This window comes from Corvus hawaiiensis, chromosome 15 (assembly GCF_020740725.1).
Source record: "Corvus hawaiiensis isolate bCorHaw1 chromosome 15, bCorHaw1.pri.cur, whole genome shotgun sequence".
NCBI lineage: Eukaryota > Metazoa > Chordata > Aves > Passeriformes > Corvidae > Corvus > Corvus hawaiiensis.
Genome location: NC_063227.1, coordinates 9,774,323 through 9,796,502, shown reverse-complemented (window position 1 = coordinate 9,796,502; position 22,180 = coordinate 9,774,323). Strand labels below are relative to the sequence as shown.

Genomic DNA, 22,180 nt, shown 5'->3' with positions numbered 1-22,180 from the left:
TTCCTAGGATGGATGAATTGTGCCTAATTTTCTTACTAGATCTTTTCAGCATCTACTTGAGGCTGTTGCAAGGTATGTTCCCATGTGCTATGGCCTGGAGGGGATGGATGAAAGGGATGTGGGTGTGGCCCCTTTGGGCACTTGGGGTGGCTGCCAGTTCACTGTCCTCCCCTTTGCCATTGTCTGCACTGGCCCAGAGTCCGTATGCAGCTTCAGATCCCCTCACCTCTTTGATACAGTTGTTTGGTCCTTTACTAGGCAGCCCTTTCCCCCTTGTGGTTTTGGCTCAGCTGGCTTAAGCACCCTTTTAATACTCAATTTTCACATTGAAAAATCCCTCTTGGTCACAGTCCTTGATTTCCTTGTCTTACAAAAGCCAGCTACTGTATGCAAACCTCTGAGCCTTAATTATATATCCCAGTAATATATAGCCAGGCCTGGCTAATGTCAGGAAACCCAGTCACAAGCATCGGAGGTTTCTGAGAGCTCTGGCTGCAGGACTTGGCTCCCTGCAGGGAAGCGAGAGGCACGTGCCGGGCTCCAAGGGGCCAGTGGGGTGCATGATGTGGGGATAGGTGGGCAGGACACCCCCACACTGGGCAGTGACCCATGATGATGACTGTGGCAGAGTGAGCTGCTTCACACTTGAAATGGTCCCTGTGGGCAGAGATGTTGTTTGGGACATTTAATATGGAAGTGCTGGCTCAGTGTACAGAGTCTGGCAGCCACAGGCAGCTGTCTGGGCTCATCTCCCCCTCTCTCCAGGTCACAGATCTTTCTTGCTGTTTACACCAATGAGCTTTTGCTGAAGCCGTCCACGAGTCCCATCCCCTGCTGAGAGAGCGGCTGCAACTTCTTACAGCCAACTGCACCCTGGGCTGCTTCAAAATCAGCGTCACCAGCAGGTCGAGGGAGGGGACTCTCCCCCTCCACTCTTGTGACACCTCACCTGCAGCACTGTGACCAGCGTTGGGGTGCTCAGCACAGGAAAGATCTGGACCTGATGGAACAGGTCCAGAGGAGGCCATGAAGGTGCTCAGAGGGATGGAGCAGCTCTGCTCTGGAGAGAGGCTGGGAGAGTTGGGGCTGTTCAGCCTGGAGAAGAGAAGGCCTGACAGGCCTGTCCAGTGCCTAAAGGGGCTAAAAACGAGCTGGAGGGGGACTTTGGACAAGGGCCTGAAGTGACTGGACAAGAAGGAATGGCTTCACACCGGCAGGTTTAGACTAGATATTAGGAAGGAATTCTTCACTCTGAGAGTGATGAGACACTGGTACAGTTTCCCCAGAAAATTTGTGGCTGCCCCATTATTGGAAGTGTTCAGTGCCAGGTGGGATGGGGCTATAAGCAACTTGATCTAGTGGGTGGCATCTCTGCCAATGGCAGGGGGTGAAACAAGATGGTCTTTAAGGTCCCTTCCAATCCAAACCATTCTGCGATTCAGTGATCTCAGATCACTCCTCATCGCCTTTTCCCCATGTGTTTCACCTGCAGACAGCACCACACATGCCCACCTGGAGGGGACAACCAAAGGTTTCCAGACTCTCTGCATGCTAAGCTCCTCAAGTACAGCAGAGGGATGAGTGTGGAGCTCTGCTCAGTGGTTAAGCCACACCAGAGAAGGGGATCCAAGCCCCGGAGCCGGGTGAGGCTCTCCTGTACCCAGGTGTCAGGGGCTGCCTGGCCCAAGAGGGGCTGATGCTTGTATTAGCTTATGAGAAAAGGTGAAGATTAATAATTCCTGATTTTTTAGGAAGCCCATGGCTTGGCCATTGTATTCTTGCACAGTTTCTTTTTCCTTAAAGGAGGGGAGGGTTTTTCTTTTTTTTACTACAGCGGAGTAGACACAAAAAAAAAACCCCTATGAAACATAGGTCATGTCCTATTCTTGGTCTGTGTGTATTTTTCTCTCCAGCACACCATCTCCTACTTCGTTTTCTCCTGACTACTCTGGAGGTTTATTTTTCATCAAGGAGCTTATGTGGGCAATGAATGCTCAGCCAGAATTTCTGCCTGTAATTAATTGGCTGGGTAGCCCACCAGAAGTGGGATGTTTATGGGCACAGGGCTCTTATAATGTTCACTTCTGAGCCTTCATTCCTCTAGTTTGGATCGTAAACTTCACTTATCACCAGACTTTTATATGTTAATTATTCTGTGTCGCTGGGAGAAGGGAGGACATGCAGAAGTGCATGAAATAATGAATGATTTAAGCACGGAGGATTAGATGCTCCAGTTTGGGCTGACTGTGAGAGAGAAAACTGATGCATGGCAAAGTGGGGAGGAATTTAAATCAGGGTAAGTTGTGTGTTTGTTGGTGGAGCCTCACGTTATGAACTTGTGGAACCCAGTGCCAGGAGATGACTCGCCTGGGGACCACAAAGAAGAAAACCTGTAGGATAAGATTTGGCACCATTCCCCCCTGAGCCACTTAAAATGTTGAGGTGCTTTGAAAAAAATCCCTCTCAGCACAAATCTGCAAGTTTAAGAGCCTAAATTCCTTTGAAAATCTGGGCCATGCAGGATTGGGTTTTGATGGAAGTCGGTGCGACTTAACACCTAAGGGACTGGGACCACTGGGAAATTGCATCCTGGTTTTGGGTGAGAATGCCTAGAATTGCATTACTGCGGGAAAAAATACGAAACAGAGAAATTCTTTTGTGTCTCACAGTCCCTTCCTGTTCCAGGGATGTTATAAATATCCTGCCAAGCCCTACCACGCTGCTGTTCTCCAGCTCCAGGGACTTTTGGTACTTGGCTTTGTGTCCTGACCTGAGGAGACAAGTGCCCTGAGCTACTTGGCATCCCAAGAGACAACATCTCTTTGCCTAAAATTTGTTTAAAATGTGATAGAGCCATCTAAATGCATTTTGCTAAAGGTGCAGGAGGCTGTTTATGCCTCTGTGTGTATTGTTATTTATTATTGCAGCCTAAATTAGCCCTCAACAGGTTAGCAGTATTTAATGCAGAGAGCTCAAACATGCAACGCATTCTTGGCACGTTTCCCTTTATTAATTAAAAACCTCTTTAAAACACTCCGCCTTCCACCTTGGAGCAATAAATTTCCACCTTGAGGAAATAATTTCCTTGTTGTATTCCATACAGAGACGTTCTGTTAGCTGCGATCCCTGTTTCAGTGTAGGCCCCACTCAGCCTTATTTCAATTTCAAAATAAACTTTCAAAATGCCAGGTTTTTCTGTTAAAAAAATGGGGGGGGGTGGGGGGGGGAGAAGAAAAACTAAAAAAAATCAACTTTTCTGCTTTTTAAAAATATATTTGGGATTAATTCCGATGTAGTTTACTGCTTGTGCAGACTGTGAACCACAAAGCTCCTTCTTAATAAGAGCTCACAGAACTCTGCAGCAGTTCCTGAAGCACCCGAAGAAGCCTTGGCAGCCCCAAATGAGTTGATGGTCCTGCATGGGAGGCACTGGCCCGCCTGCAGTTGCTGGGAGAGTTTTATGGCCCCCCTGTCACCCCCAGCTCTGGGTGGCTGGTTTTCTTCATGACCATGTGCCCCAGCCCAAACTTGCCCAATGTCATGACATAACCTGGCAAAAACGTCGCCTGATTTTGGGGCCTGAATGGCTTTTGCTCCCCTGCTAGTCCCAGGCTGCGCCTGCCAGAGAGGTGTGCAGGGAAGCAGGAAAGGCCTCTGCTGGCTCCTCCAGGAATTCGTACCAAACTTAGCAGGTTTAGAGGTGAGAGATGATTGCAGACTCCTGTCTCTCATCCTGACCCATCCTGGATGGCAGGGGAGGAACAGCCAGGCACTGAAGGCAGCGGAGATATTGTTTTATCTCCAGTTTGTGCTCAGAACATGAACAACCAACCCCGTCCCACTAGAGCAGGTGGGCTGTGGGCAGACAGCACTGTCTACAAATGTCAGATGTTGTTTAGCAGGGAAAGGTCTGGATGAACTGCTTCCAGTAGAGGAAAAATTTTCTTTTCTTTCCTTGCCCACTTTTATAATAATCCAGGCTGTAGATCCTCTACACCTCCTTGGTAGGCTCATCACATGTGCCGCTAAAAGTATTCTAATGGCACACAGAGCTTAAAGTATTATATAGGTGGGCAAAAGCTCTTAATCAGTTTTGTGGTGCTTTGTTTAACATCAAATGGAAGTTTAAAAAGAAACCCTTTTAGGTCATGTCAAGCCAAGAACCCTGTCCAGAATGGCTTGGACTTATTTTCTGTGAGCACTCGAGGGAGGTCGTGCTCCTTCCTGCCCTCTCGCAGCCCAGTGATGTGTCACATCCAAAATCCTACTATGGACTTGAAACACATGCTGCAGGAGAGCTCTTGATAAAGGGCTTTTGCCAAGCTGACTTGAAATAAAAGCAGTAAAGCTGTCACTGAAATGTAGATGATTAGAGCAATGTGACTCCCTGCTTCCCCCAACTCTTCTGCTCGTTCTTGCTTTTAGCAAACGTAATTTAAAAATAATCAGTTCAGGCTGACTTGGTTGAGAGTGTTCTTGCCTTTGGGCCAGGAAGTCACTGGTTCAGTTCTAGACTGAGTGGGTCAGGGGTTTGGGTCCCACACAAGGGCAGGGGTGAGGGTTCCTGCAGAGCTGCAGATCCTGCCTGCCTGGGTGGGCACTGGGGAAACCCCAGGCTGCTCCCTTGGGATGAGCATCCCCATGCCATCAGCACCCAGGGGCTCCTGCCTTGCCTGGCACCTGTGCCTTCTCCAAAAGTGCATTGGGGATGGGGACCACAGACAATCCCCCTTCCAGCCAGCACCTGGTGTGAAGACAATGGAGGGTTCCACAGGGTGACAGCCCCAATGTCACCTCCTTCTTGCTGACAGTGCTTTCCTCCTGTGCTTGTTCTTTCTCACAGCACAAAATCTCTTAAAGATTTCAGTGAGCTGCTGGATGACATCAAAAAGACTTTGTGCTGCTCTGATATCATAATTATAGATGGATTTTGTTTCGCCATTCCATTTATTCACGTGTATTTGCTCTTCCTGGACCTCCAGGATAACACACTGAACAGTAATGGTGGAGCAGGTGACTACAAGAGAGACTTCAAGTCACAGAACCAGATACCCTTTAGAGGCACTGAATTATTTTCTTGGAACAAACGGATATTTTGAGTCTGTTTTCCCTAGGGAAAATGTGTCTGCTCTCAGCATGAGCAGTGCTGAGAGTCAAGGAAGGCACCATCATATGGCACATGCTGGAAATGGACTGGTTTCACTCCCATCAGAAGGACTAATGTCATTTCCCAGCACCATCAGTATCGGTGTGGGATCAAGGTTCATCCCAAACATGATCAATTTCCTGCTGGAATATTCACTGTTTTTCACCGTTGTTCATTGTGCCTGGCCCTGGTGTGTCCTGGGATTCACAGAGTCCTGGGTCTCCCCTGGGTGCAGAGGCCTGAGCAAGGCTCCATCCTCATGGTCTGGCTCACATGTTCCTCTCCTCAGCACACCTGGGAGAGAGGTGAGACATCATTCCAGGTTTATAGGGACAGTGGGGTTGGAAAATGTGTTTGCTTTAAAGTTTGGGAGGTGAGGAGGACTTGCCTTCTTCTTACAACACAACTCCAATCTGGTCTGGGCTTTCCCTCAGCAAAGGACTTCTCTGGATCTTGTTTGGGAGCAGCTAACCCCAGGCAGCAAGTCTAAACCACGTAATGAGAAAAACCTCTCACAAACTCCCCAAATGGAGACTGCTGAATTTTACATATCTTGGGTTAACCTTAATGTGCTACAAGCCTATGATCACAGCTTGATACCCATTGTTTAAAAAACCCACAGTCTGGCCTGGAGTCCAGAAAGGATTCCCTGGATATCAAAAAATTCCCTTTTACCCAAAACTCCAGGTGACTGTGGTTACTGTCAGGAGTCTCTGTGTTATTTCCTTCCTATCACTTACCAGGACTTAGGCTTCTGCAAATGTTTTGTGTGCACATGGCACATGTTGTGAGGCCACTCCTGGGTGCCCCCCTTGATCTTTTGGGAGAAAATTATTTTGAAAGATATTAAAAAAAATAAAGATATTGAAGAGTCAGGAGGCTCATCATTCAAAACACTTGGGATGTCTCCACTGCTCCTTGCCCTGCTGGGTGGACGGAGGAGTGCTTGCCAAGGGTGCAGTTCTCCATGTGCCTTAGATGTGGCCCTTTCCATTTTGCACAGCATTTGGGGATCTTTTTACCATGCTTTTCTCTCCCTGCAGGTTGCAACGTCACCATTGTGAACATACTGGCATATTGGGAGAGATCGTGGAAGTCACGAAAGTAAAAGCTTTACCAGATCACGAGAGGATGAAAAGCTAAACTCTTTTTGGGCAGAATGTGACCCTTGGTGACTGTCAGAGCTCTGCCTAAAACCTGTGCTTCAAATCTTCATTGGAATAAGCCAGAATGATTGAGAAATAAGCCTTTATGATTAAACATAATTTAGAAAATATCTTCTCTTTTTTCTGTGAGCTGAATGGGTGGAAGTGCAGCCGCCAGCTCTGGCCCTGCGCTGAGGGCAGCTGCTGATGGAGGGAAGAACGTTGCCATTGAGAGCTGGAGCAACTGCGGGCTGTGAATGGATCCCAGCCCAGGTCCTTTTCCTGGAAACCTTGTGGCAAGGCTGGGACTAAAGCCCAGGCCTCCAGTGCTCTCCCTGCCAGCTCCCTCTTTCTAAGATCAAGCAGCCTTGGCACAGCAAAAAGAGTCGGCAAACCAGCCCGCACTAAGGAAAGGGGCTGTGATACCTCAGAACAAAGCAGCTTGTTCCTGTGCTCTGATGCTGATTAGCACCTTGGAACAACCTGCTTGGCCTCGCCTGGCAGTTCTAGTGCAAACACACCCACACAGCTCGGGGTAATCGGAGAAGGAAAGAGGAGACCTGTGAGCAGCAGCCGTTCCTGCATGCAGCACAAGGCGTGCCAGGACAGAGCTGCACCCCAAGGCCTGGGCACAGTGACTGTGATGGCAGAGGCTGATGTGCTAGAGACAATGAAGGCTGAGACACCCTGACCCCTCCCAGTCGTGCAGGCAGTGGGGATTAGCAGAGCAGGACTGCCTGCACAGCTTCACTTTGCCTCCAGCTCGGTCTCCTGTTCTTGTGCTATGGCAAGGGCCAAGAAATAACTGTGGGGGTGACCGAAGGGAGGAAAGTGCCTGGGGGAGAGGTACGTTTGGGGGTTTGGCTCTCTCTTGGCTGGGTGATGTGGGGAGAGGGGCGTGTGCCTTGCAGCAGGGATGCTGGGGGCTCAGGGCTACTCCTCTGCTCCTGTGCAAACAGGTTCGTGCATTCGATGACCTGGCCATCAGTCAGCCACAAGGCGGGCCTTTGATGGCATCGCTGGTATAACATCAGGTAAGTTTTCCTCAGTTTTGTATGACCATTCTTTTTGATTCTGCACAATCAGTTGGAGTTCAGCATTGCCAGAGGAAGACAGGATTCCAGAATGGTTTGGGCTGGAAGGCACCTTAAAGAACTTCTAGTTTCAGCCCTGCTGCCATAGGGAGGGACACCTTCCATGTGACCAGGCTGCTTCAAGTCCTGTCCAACCTGCCCTTGAACACTTCCAAGATGGGACATGTACAGCTTCTCTGGGAAATCAGTGCCAGTGCCTCACCACCCTCACAGGGCAGAATTTCTAGAAAATATCCTGTTTTTCTCTATATTATGTCTTCCAGCCGTAAAATAAATGAGACCCTGACATGAGCAGTATCTAAGCAAAATTATTGATGCACCCCTACAGAACAGTATGGGTCAATCTTGCAGAGCTCTGCCTGCCACTGTTGAGGCTGTACCTGCCTCTCACCAACCCCAGAAAGCCCGTCTGCATTGCTCTCCAAAATCTGCCTTTCTGATCCCAGCCCTGGATTACTGTTTGTAGTGTTTGTACCCCAAAGCCTTCCCCAAGCCAGCTGAGAGCTGAGAACAGGAGCTCCTTGTAAAAGGGTGAGGGAGTAAGCAGTGACACAAGCTCCGACACAAGCTCCTGCTGAATTTGTTTTTCATGTTCTCATTTGTAATCATTTTGTGTTTTATGAGGGATACTTCCTAAAACTTTGCCAACATGATGGAAACACATGTGGTACTGTTATTCATGATGTGACCCTTTTGGTGGAGAGATGAGATGAAAACCTGCTTTTCCCTGACATCTCCACAGCACATGGCCCAGTGATGGAAAATCAGTGCGGTGTGGGGTACCTGACCTTCCCCCAGCCATGCTGACACTGTTCATTCCTCCAGGAACACAGCCCACATAACTTTGCATGCACAGTCTCCAGGTGGGTTTTCTTGCCAATTCTTTATTTAAATTTTTTCTCCTCCTTCTAAAATTTTGTTTTACTAGGGGTAGCTCAGCTCTGTGGCCTGTGGGTGACACAAAAAGTATTGTTTGGAATTTTATCTGAAGTGCAGGTTTGCTCCTGTGCTGGCTTCAAGGACAGAGCCAAACTAGGGGGAGCAAACACTATCCCTAGAAATAGTTTTTGCATGTTTCAGAGCTAATGATGCCAAGGTTAAAGGACCTTTGCTTATTTAAATTAGCAAATCCCTCTACAAAGGGTATGACTGAGTTATCAGCATCACTGGCTGTATTTGGGCCACACCACAGTTGTCACTGAACAGGGACAATTCCTGCAGCATTTGTGTTTGGGTGAGTGACAAGGGTCACCTTGAGTCCATGAGCCAGGACTGCTGCTTATCCCTGGGTCTCCAAAAATGCAGGGCTGGCTCTCACCAGCAGCATTGCACTTGCAGCAGTAGCAGTAGCAGCACCCTGCTTGGCACCCCCAGCTCAGGACGTAGGCTGTTGGTAATCCTGGTTTTCATTATTTTAATGGTGAGAGAAAACTTCTGTGTAGTGTGAAAAACAATCCGGAGCCTTCCTGTGTTTATAGGAAGGGCTCAGACAGGCTGAAGGATTGGTGTGCAAGGGCAGGAGACTGCAGGACAGCAACCAATGCAAAGGGACACCTGTCAAAAAGGGTCTGGAGGTATTTTTTTAACTGAAAGTAAAATATTAATGGCAGGAGAGTGCAACAGTGACATTGGTGAGTAACTCGGGATGAATGCAGAGGCCAGCCATCACAAGTACAGTGTGTTAAAAACCAGGTAGAGAGTGGTAAAATCCTCTAACCTGACAATGGACTGAAAGACCTGGGGTTGTTCAGCCTGGAGAAAAGAAGGCTCCAGGGAGACCTTAGATACCCTTTCAGTGCCTAAAGGGGCTGCAAGAATGCTGGAGAGAGACTGCTTACAAGGGCATGAAGTGACAGGACAAGAAGGAATGGCTTTAAGCTTAAGGAGGGTAGATTTAGATTAGATATTAGGAAGAAATTCTTCCCTGTAAAGGTGGGGAGGCACTGGCACAGGTTGCCCAGAGAAGTGGTGTGTTGGGATGTTGCTCAACCCTTTTGGCCAGGCAGGGCAGTGAGAAGCAGCCCTCTGAACAATGTCTTTGGTCTTGGGAGGAGCCAGCAGCCTTCCTGGTGCCCAACACAGTGTGATGCTGGCCCCCAGCTTTGTCCTGGGGAGATGTATAAGGAATGGGCATTCTCAGCAAGGACACCCTCACTTATTAAGAGGGAAATTAATGTACTTTGTGAGTTGAAGTCTCCTGCAATCTGGGCTGGTGAAAATTAGGACCAGGCCAAAAAAGTCTAGGAGGGCTGCACCAGTGTGAACCGGACTTCATGAAATAGAAAGGAGAGGCCCCTTTTGTCAGGCGATGGCTTTTCCTCAGAAGCTAAATGATACATAATGTTTATATAGTGTTTTGCCTCTCCTAAATGCAGGCTAGACATTAATTGATTCCAGGTTTGCTCTGTGAAGTAGGTCAGCTCTTTCCATTTCGCAGATAAAGGAGCGGTGGGGATCACTGAGAGGTGCACGGGGGGTCAGCGCCGGTGCCGGGGCACCTACACGGATGGCTGCCCTCCCCATGGGACCACGCTGCCACCCTAAATATACACCACTTCTGATGTATGTGGAAATCAGCTGGGACTCTGTAAACCCAGCCACATTAAGCCCAGTTCAAATGAAATCTGTTTATGTCTCCACTGCTCGCCACTGCTCAAAGCAGGACTTAACTAACCTAACGCTGTTTGTGTTCAAAGCCTCTTAAACCCTTGCTCTGACTGTCTTGTAGTGAGAAATAAAGTACTTGCTGGGACCTGGCTGGAGGCCAGGGAACTGTTTCAGGTCCCACTCTGTCTTTTGCTCATGGGGCAGTTTAGAAAAAGCATTGCACATTTCAAACAGTGATGGAAAAAAATAATTTTAATTCACTTCTGTTTACATAATGTTGGAAGCTTGGGAGGGTTTGTGCAGACAATTATTAATGGTTTAAATTGGCGTGATAAAAATGTTGCCTCAGTCTGGGAACACAAGCTGGCTCCCAAGGCCCTGGTGCTGGGTTAGCCATGTGCTGGCTGTGGGATCCAGGGAGCGAGGACCCAATGGCTTGGTGGGTCCCGCTGCTATGTTTCCTTTTGGCATCTTGGAAAGAGCCTCCTGCCCATTCTGCTGAGGCTGAACTGCTAAAACCCAAAGCCTGGATCTGGGGAAACACCCAGCTCTTCTGCAGGTCACCTGCATTTCTGGATGCCCAGCCCAGAGGTATTTGGTGACCAGATCATAGGGAAGCAGGGCATACCCACCCTGGGAGCACTGCTCCTTCACCGTGGTCTCCAAGCTTAATTTCATAAAGCTTTTCATCCAGCTTTTTGGGAGCATGACCCTTTAGTTTTGGTTAGTACCTTGTGTGAATCAGCTCCGAAGCAGGTGGAGCCATTCCCGAATGTGCAACAGGTGGGACTGTGGGTAGTTGGCTCCCATGTAAAGTGCCCTGAGCTCTCCAGGCTCTCAGAGGAGGTGGGCAGGCACTGTCACACCTGCAGCATGAGCCTGGCTTGTGTGTTCCATCCTCACATCCATCCCTCAGAAGACTCAGACACAGTTTTACTGGTCTGTTGCTCAGTGGGATCTGGCACCTATAAAACTGCTCTTAATTACTTCCCAAGTTACTCACCAGGGTGATGTTGATTTTGTCCTATAACTCAATAGGACTTTGTTTAGTATAAACCACTGCCCACCATAACTCTGTTGTCTTATATACTGGTATGTGATCATACACTGTGTGCATGTGTCTGTGGCTGGATTTTGAACACCACTGGACTGCTCATGGAAGCTGTCCACGTTGTTTTTGCTTTCCAGCCTGTGCCTGCCACATTGCAGCACTTCCACACACAGAGTTGTGAAGCTGCTGTGGGGCTCTAGCAGGTTCGTAAGTGCCTGCACAAGGGGTGGCAGCATGAGAAGCACTTGTGAGCCTGGTTTGGAGGGTGACAAATTCCAGATCCTCCCTCCAAGTGTGTCCAGCTCACACATGGATAAGGAGCAGAGATTGTCCCCTCTAGCCATGGCACTGACTGCCTCTGATCCACTTTGCCCTGCTTTGACACCTGAGGCTGAGACAGGGGCTGTAGTATCTAAGAAAATAGTAGAGAAAATGATGGTTGGGAAATAAATCCATGCCAGCACCAGTTCCTGCAGCATCTAGACACTGCTTTGAAGCTCTCCCCTCAAAATATTCCCTCCATGATCCCTGGGATTACCCTGAATCACAGTATCTGAGTGCCAGCATTACAAAATTCATAAGCACATGCTTTATCAGCCTACTTTGCAAGTCATCCTTGCACAGCAGACAGCAGGACTCTGCTCAAAGGCATGTTGGTGTTGGAGGCTCCATCTCTTACTGCTGCCACTTTGGCTTTGGCTGAAACCAGGGTAGGACTAATCTGAGCTCATTAACTGACTCTGATGTATTCAAAAACCAGGTCTGCAATGTGTGAAACATTGTGTTCAAAAGAGAAAAAATAATTTATGAGGATAAAGTTTGGAGGTTTTATATGCAGATCAGAGACTGGTCTTCTCCAGAGGACTTCCTTGAGGTGTCATGACTTATTTCTCTAAGGCTGCAGACCCTGAGAAATGTAGTTACATGACAGTGAGACACGGATAGAGAGGAGGTTTCCCTCTGTGATCATTAGGTTGCAGTATGGTTTTTCCCTGTGCTAGGAGAAGGTGCTGGATGAAAGATCTGAGAATAACATGGGCTGAGGAATGCCTCATGAGCTTAGTCATCACCTGAGTGAATCGGACAGGGAAAACAGCCTTTATTCTGCAAGATAACCCCATGCCACAGAGATTTTTCTTGAGAAAGGCTGAGCTTGTTCCAAAATAGTGCTACTGAGTGGAGTCTAGCCTCACCCTGCACAAGAGGTAGTCTTCAGATGGGTGCTGTATTTTATATGACGCATCATGCTCTGATATATAAAGTTATGTTACCTGGAGCCATCTCAATGAATATTGTAGGGAAGGGTTTGAACTCAGTGGGAACTTCCCTGAGTTCAACAAGTGGAGAGTCCAGTTAGAAGATGATTAGGAAAAGTCCTGAAAATGGATTTTCTGTTATAAAAGGAATCAGTACCTGAATCCTACAATTTGTGCTCCTCTTGCATGCCCATGCACCAGGGCTTGTCCCGAATGATGAAGTTATCCTGGACTGATGCTAACATGGGAAGAGGATCAGTCCCAGAGCTTTGAGACCTGTCATTGAAATACTCATGGGTGTGAAAGAGCATGTGGGGAAAATGCAGCTGGAGACAATGGTGAGAGGAACAGCACAACATCTCAGACCAGCACGGAAGCAACTGCAGTGAATGTTTCATGGCTTACCACCCTCGGCATGGGATGTGGTCCAGAGGCTTCTTTTCTGTCCAACTTTCCATTTTGCACTGGAGCTGGGTGCTGCTGAACAGATGTGTGTGGATTTCTGTTGGCCTGATGAGCTGCTGCTCCACGTGGCACGCTCTCCTCTGCAATACTCCCCTGGCAGGCTGAGCCCATGCCAGGTCCTGCCTCACTGTCGGGTTTACTGCCTGAGGGTGCAGGTTGGTGATCTGAACAGAGACTTTCTGGAGTCAGGTCCTCAGCCCCTGGGCTTAGATGCTACAAAGAAAAAGATGGTAAATCAAAACATTTGGAAATCTGTTTCTTATTTACTGTACTGCCAAGCTGCTGTAAGGCTTTCTGGAATCCCCATCCCAGAACAGCAGAGTGAAAAGGATTTTCCTACTGATATTGTTGGCAGTGGGAGAGACCTTGCTGCCTGCTGAACTGGGACAGGTGGGGATAGGATCAGGGATGGACTTTCTGTTGCTTGTGAGGGTGAGGTAAACATTGCAAACATTCCTTGTCTTCCCTCAGCCCTTTTCAAGAGGGGCATTTATTAAATATTGGGAAGAACTGAAGGCAGACTGGACGACTTAGGGAAGGGATACTTAGAGACACATTTCACAGGTAAGGTTTTAGTGGTGATGAAGGGGAAACGTGTCAGATCATGATGGCAAGAGAAAAAGGTCAGATGCTCAGGCCACGGCAAGTTTTGTTGCATGTTTTCATGCTTACGGCATCACCTGAAAGGATCTCACAGCACTACCTACCCATGAGGCACAAGGAGACATACCAAAGTGTGCAGAAGATGGTTTATGGAGCCAGGGAGCTCTTTCCAATGCATCAAGGTCTCACATCTTCCATTTCCCCCCCTCAGGTGCCTGCATCTCTCCTGGGAATGTTGCACATCATCTCACACACTGCAACCAGGGTAAGCTGAGCAGGAAAAGTTTCCCAGAGACTTTTGGGCTGTGATGGCAGGAGTCATAATTGCCTTGGCAGAAGCAGCCACCATTGTTCAAACCTGCCCTCTACCCATGAGTCAGAGTGGAAGTGCTGGAGTCATGGGATGGCTTGAAGCAAAGATGCAAAGTTGGGAGTTGCTTTCAGAGATTCCTTGAGGGAAAGTCTAAAAAAGATTAGTGAGGGAGCGAGAGAGAGTCCAGTAGCCTCAGAGCCAGCCCACAGCCCACAAGGGCAGCAGTGGGCTCTGCCAGCTGAGATGGGAGGCCAGGAACCTCCACTGCCTGAAGGGGATGGGACCATCTCTGGGGCTCCCAGTAGCAGCAATGCCATGGCAGGGAAAGCAGCCGTGCAGTTTGTGGGTGCCTGTGGGTGAGCTCTGGCACCAGTGACATGTCCCATGAGCTGTTCAGGACATGTTTTGCAGAGGCAGAATTCACTGGGCAGCCACCTTCCTGCTCAGAGCACAAAGGGACACAGTCCACAGTGGAACAGAGCCCCAGCTCCTGTGGGAAGGTCATGTGGAGAACCAAGCTCCTATGTGTGGGGCTGCATTCATGAGGTTTCTGCTCAGATCAGAAAGCATGAGGATATGGCTCAGCAGGGCTTCCTGAGGAGAAATGACTTTGGGCACCTTGAAGGATCACTGGTAGTGAAAGCACTTTTTCTCAGGGGCTTGAGAATCCTCCTCTGGTCCATGGAATGGAGAAAAGAGCAAGAGCCGAGGGGAAATAAACATCACTAGCATCACCAGCCTAGGGACAAGGAATGTGAGCTGCTCACTCTCCCAGCATCAAGTCCTTGCCCATGACACCTGGCTCCATCTGAGTGCAGGGAGAGGCAGCAGAAAGGACTGGGGATGGAGGAAGTGCGGGATGGGTACTGGTGGAGCTGGTGCTTTGCAAAGCTTCTGTGGGGAGGACTTTGGCATGAGAACTGCTTCCAACACATGGAAACTGTGATGGGCTATGGTCAACCTCACTCCACAGGATGGCTGAAATGGTCAGAAGTTGGTTGTGGCAGGGATGTCCTGAGGTGGGTGTTGGACCTGTCTGAAGGCAAGTGGGAATGGAGACCCCACTACCGAGCTCTCCTCAACCTTGGGGAGGTCCTGTCACCTCCAGACTCCAAGTTCATGGCTCAGAGCCATCTCTCGTTTAGTCCCAGTGAATTACTGAGCCCCAGGAAGCCAACCTTACTGAGGCTTTTGTAGAAGTCAAGGGCTCAAATTGAGCGGGAGCTTGGGGAAACCGTTTCCCTTGTTAAAATAAATGTATTAGTTTAATACGTACCAGGAGAGGATAGGGAGTTCTCCTTGTTAAATATTTACCAGTCAAACCCTGCTGAGGACTTACTTGGAGCAATTCAGCTTTAGTGATTTCCTTCTATTGTGGTCTAAGTCTCCAGCATTGCTGGGAAACCGCCCAGCAGGGCCAGGACGGCTGGTGACAGACCCGAGCCATGGGCAGAAAAATTGCAGCTGGGATGGGCACCCACCTCTCTGGGGACAATGTGGTGCCTCGGCGGGTCCCCAGATCTGCCCTGGGACCTAAGTGGAGATATCAACACCTGCCTGGAGAAACAGAGGGAGCAGCCTTGTTCCCAAAGGGGAGCAGAGCACAGGAGAGATGCCCAACAACCATGCAAAAGAAAATAAATCTTAAAAAAAGGTGAGTAGAGACACAGAATGTTGCTCTGCGCCTTATCGATCTATCTGGCATTCCTGAGAGCATCCTGACATCCCAGACTCATCACAGTCAATTTTAACAAGGAGTGTTATTTCTTTGGGGGCTCATCACCTTGGGAATGGGAATCACTGTAAACAACACAAATTGTGAATTACCTTAATTTCCCTAAAATGCCCTTTCTGCTACCTGATGGTGGAGTTAAGCCATGTTCCAATAGCTCAAGATTTCCTGACATAACTGTTCAATTTATAGGGCCGATTTTATATTTATGTGATTTACATGTATATATACTGACACATATTTACATTAGCAATTTGCCATTTATAAGTTTATATTCCAGCAATCTCCATGGTTCCTAAAACTGGAATCACATTTTTTTTTTGTAATCAAGTTAAATTCAGATTATTTCTATTGTCGGTGACTCCACATTGTTTTGTAACACTGTTGCTTTCCCATAAACTACCTAGAATAAAATGGAAAATGAAGGGCAATGAGGGATCTCTATGGAAATGCTCCTGCCTTGTTGGTCCCCCACTCTCCTGAAGGCAGCAATTGCAGATTGTCAAGGGTTGCGTCGCCGTGTGTTTTTTAAAGAATGACTCTATTAATAATCTTAAGAGAAAACAGATGCATGAGGTTTGCAACTAGAACTGTGAATATTCCAGGAGACATCAATTGTTGGAAGTAAACAACAGTCCTGATTCAACAAAGCTCTTAAGCAGACGCTTAACTTTGAGCATGCACTTAGCCCAGGCTTCAGCGAGGTGTTAACATATGTTCTGCTATATAAGGAGGGACTTAAGTACGTACTTACAGTTAAGCTTGTGCTTAAGTGCCTTGTTGAATTGGGGCCAAAAATTCAGCTCTCCCTTGTCTCCCTGACGTTAACTGTGCCTGACATCCAGGAAATTCAAACAGGGGCTGCAGTAGTCACCTACCAGCAGAACTTTTCACTTCAGACAGGGGCTGCACCTATTTTGCAGCATGGCCAAAGTGCTCTGGGTGGCAGGGTCAGATCACCCCATGCCCCTCCATGCCCCCGTCAATCCCCATGTCTTGGGATCCCCACGGCACTTCCTATAGAGAGACAAAGAAAACCATTATATTTGTAAGTCTCTATGAAGACCCAACCTAGAAATCCATTGTGTCTTTTTTATTGTTTTTTTAAAATAAATTTATTTTTCTGTAATGTTCTGCATGTTCATTACAGATGTCTGCTTTCTTTGTGCTTATTTTCAAGTGGTTGGATTTTTTTTAAGTCCTGACTACCAAGAATTGCACTGTGCAATGATTTAGCCTATATTGTCAACCTTTATGAATGAAAAATTAATTTTTGCAATTTTTTGCCTTTGTAGTTTTTTCTCCTGTTACATCCCCCATCTGCTGAGTTATACATAGCAGGTGAATATGGATGGGAAAGGCCTCAGTGTCTTTACAGGTTATTGATGATCTCCTGAATCAGCCTGGATGCTCTGGATGCCCTTCCAATTACCCTGAGACCCTTCTCTTGGCTGCAGGTCACCTTCATTTCAGAACCAAATTACTGAGGATGAAGATTTTATTCTGCTCACTGCAATGACACTTTGAATCAACATCACCAAAAAATCCAAAACCCAGCTCACAATTGTGCCTTGGGATCAATTAATCATCACTTGCTGGCTCTTATTTTGCAGTAAACCAGATTTCTCTGAAAACTGAATGGATCTTGTTTCATGAGCCACAGAGAGCTCAGTGAAAGCAGCAACCAGAGTTGATACCTCCAGTTCCAAAACACACAAGGCAAATCCTGAACCAAGCATCCCCAGGGGCTTCCTGATCTCCTGATCTGAAGTTCTGCCTCTCTTGTAATCAAAGGGAACTTTTGGACTTGCTTCAATGATGCCAGAGATGCTTTCTCCCTAGGATTTTATTTATGGGTGGTTTTTAAACTGTGGGTATAGTAGTTGCCTTTCCATTCCCAGCTTTCTGTCTATCCAACTTCTGTCCAAAAGTCATAGCTCATGCTCAGTGCCAAAGAAAGGAGTTTGTTTTACCTGTCAAAGCCAGGTGTGAGGGACATGTAGCCTTCATCAAAAGTGTCTCAGGGAGCATCATCCAGATGCAACACCAAGTTCTCTTGAATAAAAAATATGATAAAGACCTCAAGGACCAGCTATTCCCTGCTTATTTGCTTTGCAGATGGCAGCATCCAAGTTCCAGTTATTTCTGTCTTGGAAAATAAAAAAGTCTACCGGAGGAAAAGGAATGTGAGTTTGCAGCAGAGTTTGGTACCTGGAAGACTCCAGGCTGGAGTGCACACTCCTGATTTATGGTGTACTTGTTAAAACCACTTGTTCTTGTCATAACAAAACAGATCGAAGTGAAGCTGGGTAGAAGGTCCCCTTCTAGTTGGCACTTCATCATGGCTTCTTACTCTGTCTTAGGTTCTGGGGGTTTACAGTTATATAAAACTTAATGAATCAGTATACTTTAGATTTCCTTCCTAATGCATATGGGTTCAATTAACTGCACTGTTTGCTTATTTAAGCGTTTTCATTAAATTGCTTTACTATATTTTCCCGCAATTGAAAGGGAGCATGGTGGGGCTGATGCCATCTGCCACCATCAGTTTAGCAGAACCTTTTTCTTTGTTCAGATCCATTCTTTTTATTAGAAGAGACCCTCCTACCCCCAGTTCCCTGTGTGCCACGCACTTATTGCATTCTCGTCTTCTGGCTGCAGACTGATAAAAAAAATGCTTGTGCAAGAGCCTACATGTATGGTATTTCTTAAGGGTCTCTTTTACAAGATCGGTTGTGTTTTGCCCCCCACCCCCCTTCTCCCCCTCTGCTTGCATATTCCGTTTTTGCTCCAGCCTGTGAATAAAGAATTGTTGCTATTACAATGGCTCTCAGCTCTTGCTGCCTGGCTCTGAGGGGTGGGGGATTGTTGTGGCCCAAACACCCGGCCAGGCTGCAGGCTCAGCCCAGGACAACAAGAACAAGGCAGAAGAGGGTTTTTCCTCGTTTTTAAGGAATAGCTGATCCTAGGAATCTCACCAAACCTTCCTGAAGGTCCTTCTCATGGCAGGGGATGGTATCCCAGCCTTCACCCACAGCTTATTTTCTGGATCTGGTGCTCTTAGGGCTTCACACGCTGTTTGCCGCCCCACACAGAGGGAGTGTTTTATTACCTTCCTCCTTGTTGTTTTGCTCCATCCTTTTGAGCTGCATCTTGCAGTATAAGTGCTCACCGTGAGTGGCCTTGTGTGTCCCAAAGGGCTGGTGGTCCCAAGAGGGCTCCTGCCCATGTCCCTCCAAAACACCCCACACCAGCCAGGGATGCCCATCAAGTGCCTTCCCCTGTTTTACAAACTAAACTGAATAAACTCACCCACCTGCTTTGGTGTGCAGTCTGCAACCTTTTACACAAAGCAAATGCTTTATAGATATCACTAATAGGAAAAACACCTCCTGGAGAATATAACAGAAGAAGGAAAAATATTCATCCTGATAGACTGTCATCCAGAGGTTAGATTTTTTGATTTGGAGATGCAGTGTTTGATATTGTACTGTTTATCTGCCATGTCTGGGTTAGGGAGCAGAGAAGGCGCTCCTGCTCCTGGAGCAAAGTGATATTTTGCAATACAGTCTGAGGTGGAAAACACCCCAGCATTTATCATTTTCTGTTCTCTGCTACAAGCATTTTATGTAAGAGAAGGTGCAAAGACAATAAATAACATGCACTAAAGGCATACAATGAATCTGTGGCAAGGCCAGCAAGAGAAGGGCTTTTAACCATTGCTTGCAAAAGCCCTTGTCCTCCCCAAAGTCCAAGGGAGCTGCTGTGTTTGTGGAGGGCCAGAGGATGATGCTGTGAGACCCTCACCCAACCTGTGCCCCTTTTTGTAGAAGGGTTTCAATTTGTGAAGCAATGTACCAGACGGAACATCTCCAAGAATGAGAAAGAAAAGAAAAGAAAAGAAGAAAAGAAAAGAAAAGAAAAGAAAAGAAAAGAAAAGAAAAGAAAAGAAAAGAAAAGAAAAGAAAAGAAAAGAAAAGAGAAAAGAAGGAGAAAGAACACCCTTCAAACTCTTTTGTTTGCAGTAAAGTGAAATTAAGAAAAAAAAAAAGTGTAAAAATGCATTTAAACTGGAAGGAAAAGCATTCCCCCCTTCCCAAGTGGTAAGACTTCTCCCATTTCTTATTTTCAAGAAAGTTTTCTGATTTCTGTTTTTTTCAATGAGAAATGCAACCAAGCCACCAAAGATGTTGCAAAATACCTCTGAGTTGCCAGTTTAACCTTGGAGGAGGAGTGGGAGGTGGGGATTATCTGGAGAAAAATCAGCTTGTACCCTCGACTGTGTCCCATTCCCCCCCCCAACCCACTCAACAGCTCCTGGGCACAGCCCAACCTCTGCTAATAGCCCTGCAGGCTGCAGGGACCCACATGCAACTGCTGGGATTTGCCAAAATCATAAGGAATTACCCAAAAAACACCCAAACTGATGCAGAGCCCGGGCTCTGAGAGACTTTCTGAGAGGGTGGTTTGACACCCCTGCCAGGTCCAACCTCTCTCGCTGGTGCCCCTTCTTCTGGAAGTGAGGCATAAAATAAATTTAGGTTTCTGGCTGTGGTAAACATTCCCTCCAAACATGTCTGTTCTTGATACCCCAAATGGAGATATTCAATTGTGGAAGAAAGTGGAGAAAGAAAAAAAAAGAAAGAAACAAAGAAATTAAAAGAAAAGAAAAGAAAAGGATAGAGAGAAAACCCCCGACACTTCCAATTCACTAAAAATAGACTCTGATCACTTACCAAATGGTAAAATGAAAATGATTTGCTTTGAATAGTCTCCAGAAAGGCTCAGATACAATGTCTTGTGGAGCAAAATTGAATCAGTTGAAAGTGCAGACGCCAGCTCAGCCTAATCCCTCCCAGCTGCTTTGCTTTCCTTTTTTTCCAACAAGCAGCCCCTAAAAGTCATCTCCCTAATCCTGCAAACTGAAATTCAATCTTGTATTTTTTTTTTAAATCAAGTTTCAAGCCTGGAGCTTGCAGGGTGGGGGAAGAGGAGGAGGGAGGGCTTTGGGGTTGCCTCCTTCTCCTCGCCCTGACTGCAGTAAACACAGCCTTGAATTCAAGGAAAAGCTTTAGACTACAATTCACTTGGCTTGAGCCAAACACACAAATCTGATGCCTTTAAAGCCCCTCCAGCAGACGGTAGATAGCTTTGAGATGTTCACTAAATGGCTGTCTGGTCACTGCCTTTTTGTTGCTGATTGGGGGCCCAAGGAGACCTTGTCTCTGGGTTATTTTTTCTTTGTTTTTATTTTTTTTCTTTTTTTTTTGGTGTCTGCTGTTATCAGTGAATTTGGGTTGGGCATTTACCTAATGCAAAGACCAAGACAAACAATTTCTCACAGAGCCTGGTGATTGCAACCAGCAGTGCATGAACAGGCTCTGCTATCTCAGGGAATACCGAAAGGTATTTATGACACTTTCCCAAGGGTTTCCCGACTCCTGCCCTCCACTCCCCCAGTTCCTGCCATGTGTGTGGCTTGCAAGGACTCAGGAAAGCCTCCTGGGGCATCCCAGTCCTCAGCTCCATCCACAGCACTTGGAAGCATAACTCCATGCACTTGCAAACTTGCTTTGTCAGTCGTTGCCACCTGATGGTTCACTGATCCCAAATATTTTTGGCAGCAAATGATACTGGTTTGGTTTTGGAGGGTAATTGAGAATAGATAAAATAGCAGCAAAATTTTTAAAACCAAATCCTATGGCCCAGCATCCTGAAAATTCAAATTCCTGGGTCCAAACTCTTCCAGACTCTGGGCTTCAGAGGTTTTCCCCCATTCAGCCATGCAGATTCATCCTATGAAGCTTTTGTTTGAATCCAGGTCAGGGCCCAGAATCTGAGCAGGAAAAAACAAGATGTCTAAGAGTAAGAAGAGGACACTGATTTTACTGGATACAAACTCCCCCTGCAACTGCAGGCAGGCAGGTTTAGATTCACCTGGTCAGGGAAAGATTCCGAGTGCCAAAGGAAAACAGGAAACAAAACTTGTAAGAAAGAGTGCAGAGCTGAGGTGGGAGCCTTTGATATGACCTCTCTTACCCTGATAGATATGATGACACAATCCCACACCATGAAAATCGCACTTTTCACCAATGCAGAGATGATATTATCTGTTCCCAGCATGCACTTTTCTTCCTTTTGTTGGTGTAATGACCTTGATCCTCCCCACCATGTCAGAAGCAAAATTCTACTTGTTCACAACTGATTGTTATTTCTGCTCTGAGATATATGGGGTTACATGACATTTACTCAGACTAATCCATTCTTGCTTTCCATACCTCTGTACCCATCGGTCTGATACAAGGCTGGGTCACTGAGAATGATCAAAGCATGACTGCTGAAGTTATGTGGAACTGAATTGCCTCTTGTCTGATGAGGGAGAGTGTGTTGGGCACCCAGATCCAATGGCCCCATGTGCTGGTTGCTGGATTTTATGGTGTAAACTGATGGACATTTGAGATAAACATACATAATTAAATGGGTAGAGATACACAAGTACGTGGGGGATGGATGGATTAGAATAATTGGCATAATTACATAAACATATACAGGGTCTGTGCAGAGGGTGGATAATTTGATATTAATACAGAAGATGTGATGGTGGAGGGAAAGCATGTGCATGTGACACGGACTAGATGGTCTAGCCAGGGGTAAGGGTGGTCTTGATGCATGTCAGGAGTAGAAGTGGGATGTGTTGTGTTAGAGCAAGACCTGCCTGGGTGAGCAGAAAGTTTACCCAGCAGCTGGATGGATGGCTGAGTAGTAGAG

General features: G+C 47.0%; 2 long non-coding RNA genes across 2 annotated transcripts; one reads left to right on the top strand and one right to left on the bottom strand.

Annotated features, from left to right (window-relative positions):
- Window positions 1–3,248: 3,248 nt before the first annotated feature.
- On the bottom strand, window positions 3,249–20,298 carry LOC125333973. The gene is made up of 4 exons (XR_007207030.1): window positions 20,149–20,298; window positions 16,291–16,429; window positions 12,705–12,977; window positions 3,249–5,440 (listed from the first exon to the last, which is right to left on the bottom strand). It is a non-coding gene; the product is annotated as an uncharacterized LOC125333973 (long non-coding RNA).
- On the top strand, window positions 8,142–15,937 carry LOC125333974. The gene is made up of 3 exons (XR_007207031.1): window positions 8,142–8,248; window positions 13,579–13,632; window positions 15,065–15,937. It is a non-coding gene; the product is annotated as an uncharacterized LOC125333974 (long non-coding RNA).
- Window positions 20,299–22,180: the final 1,882 nt, after the last annotated feature.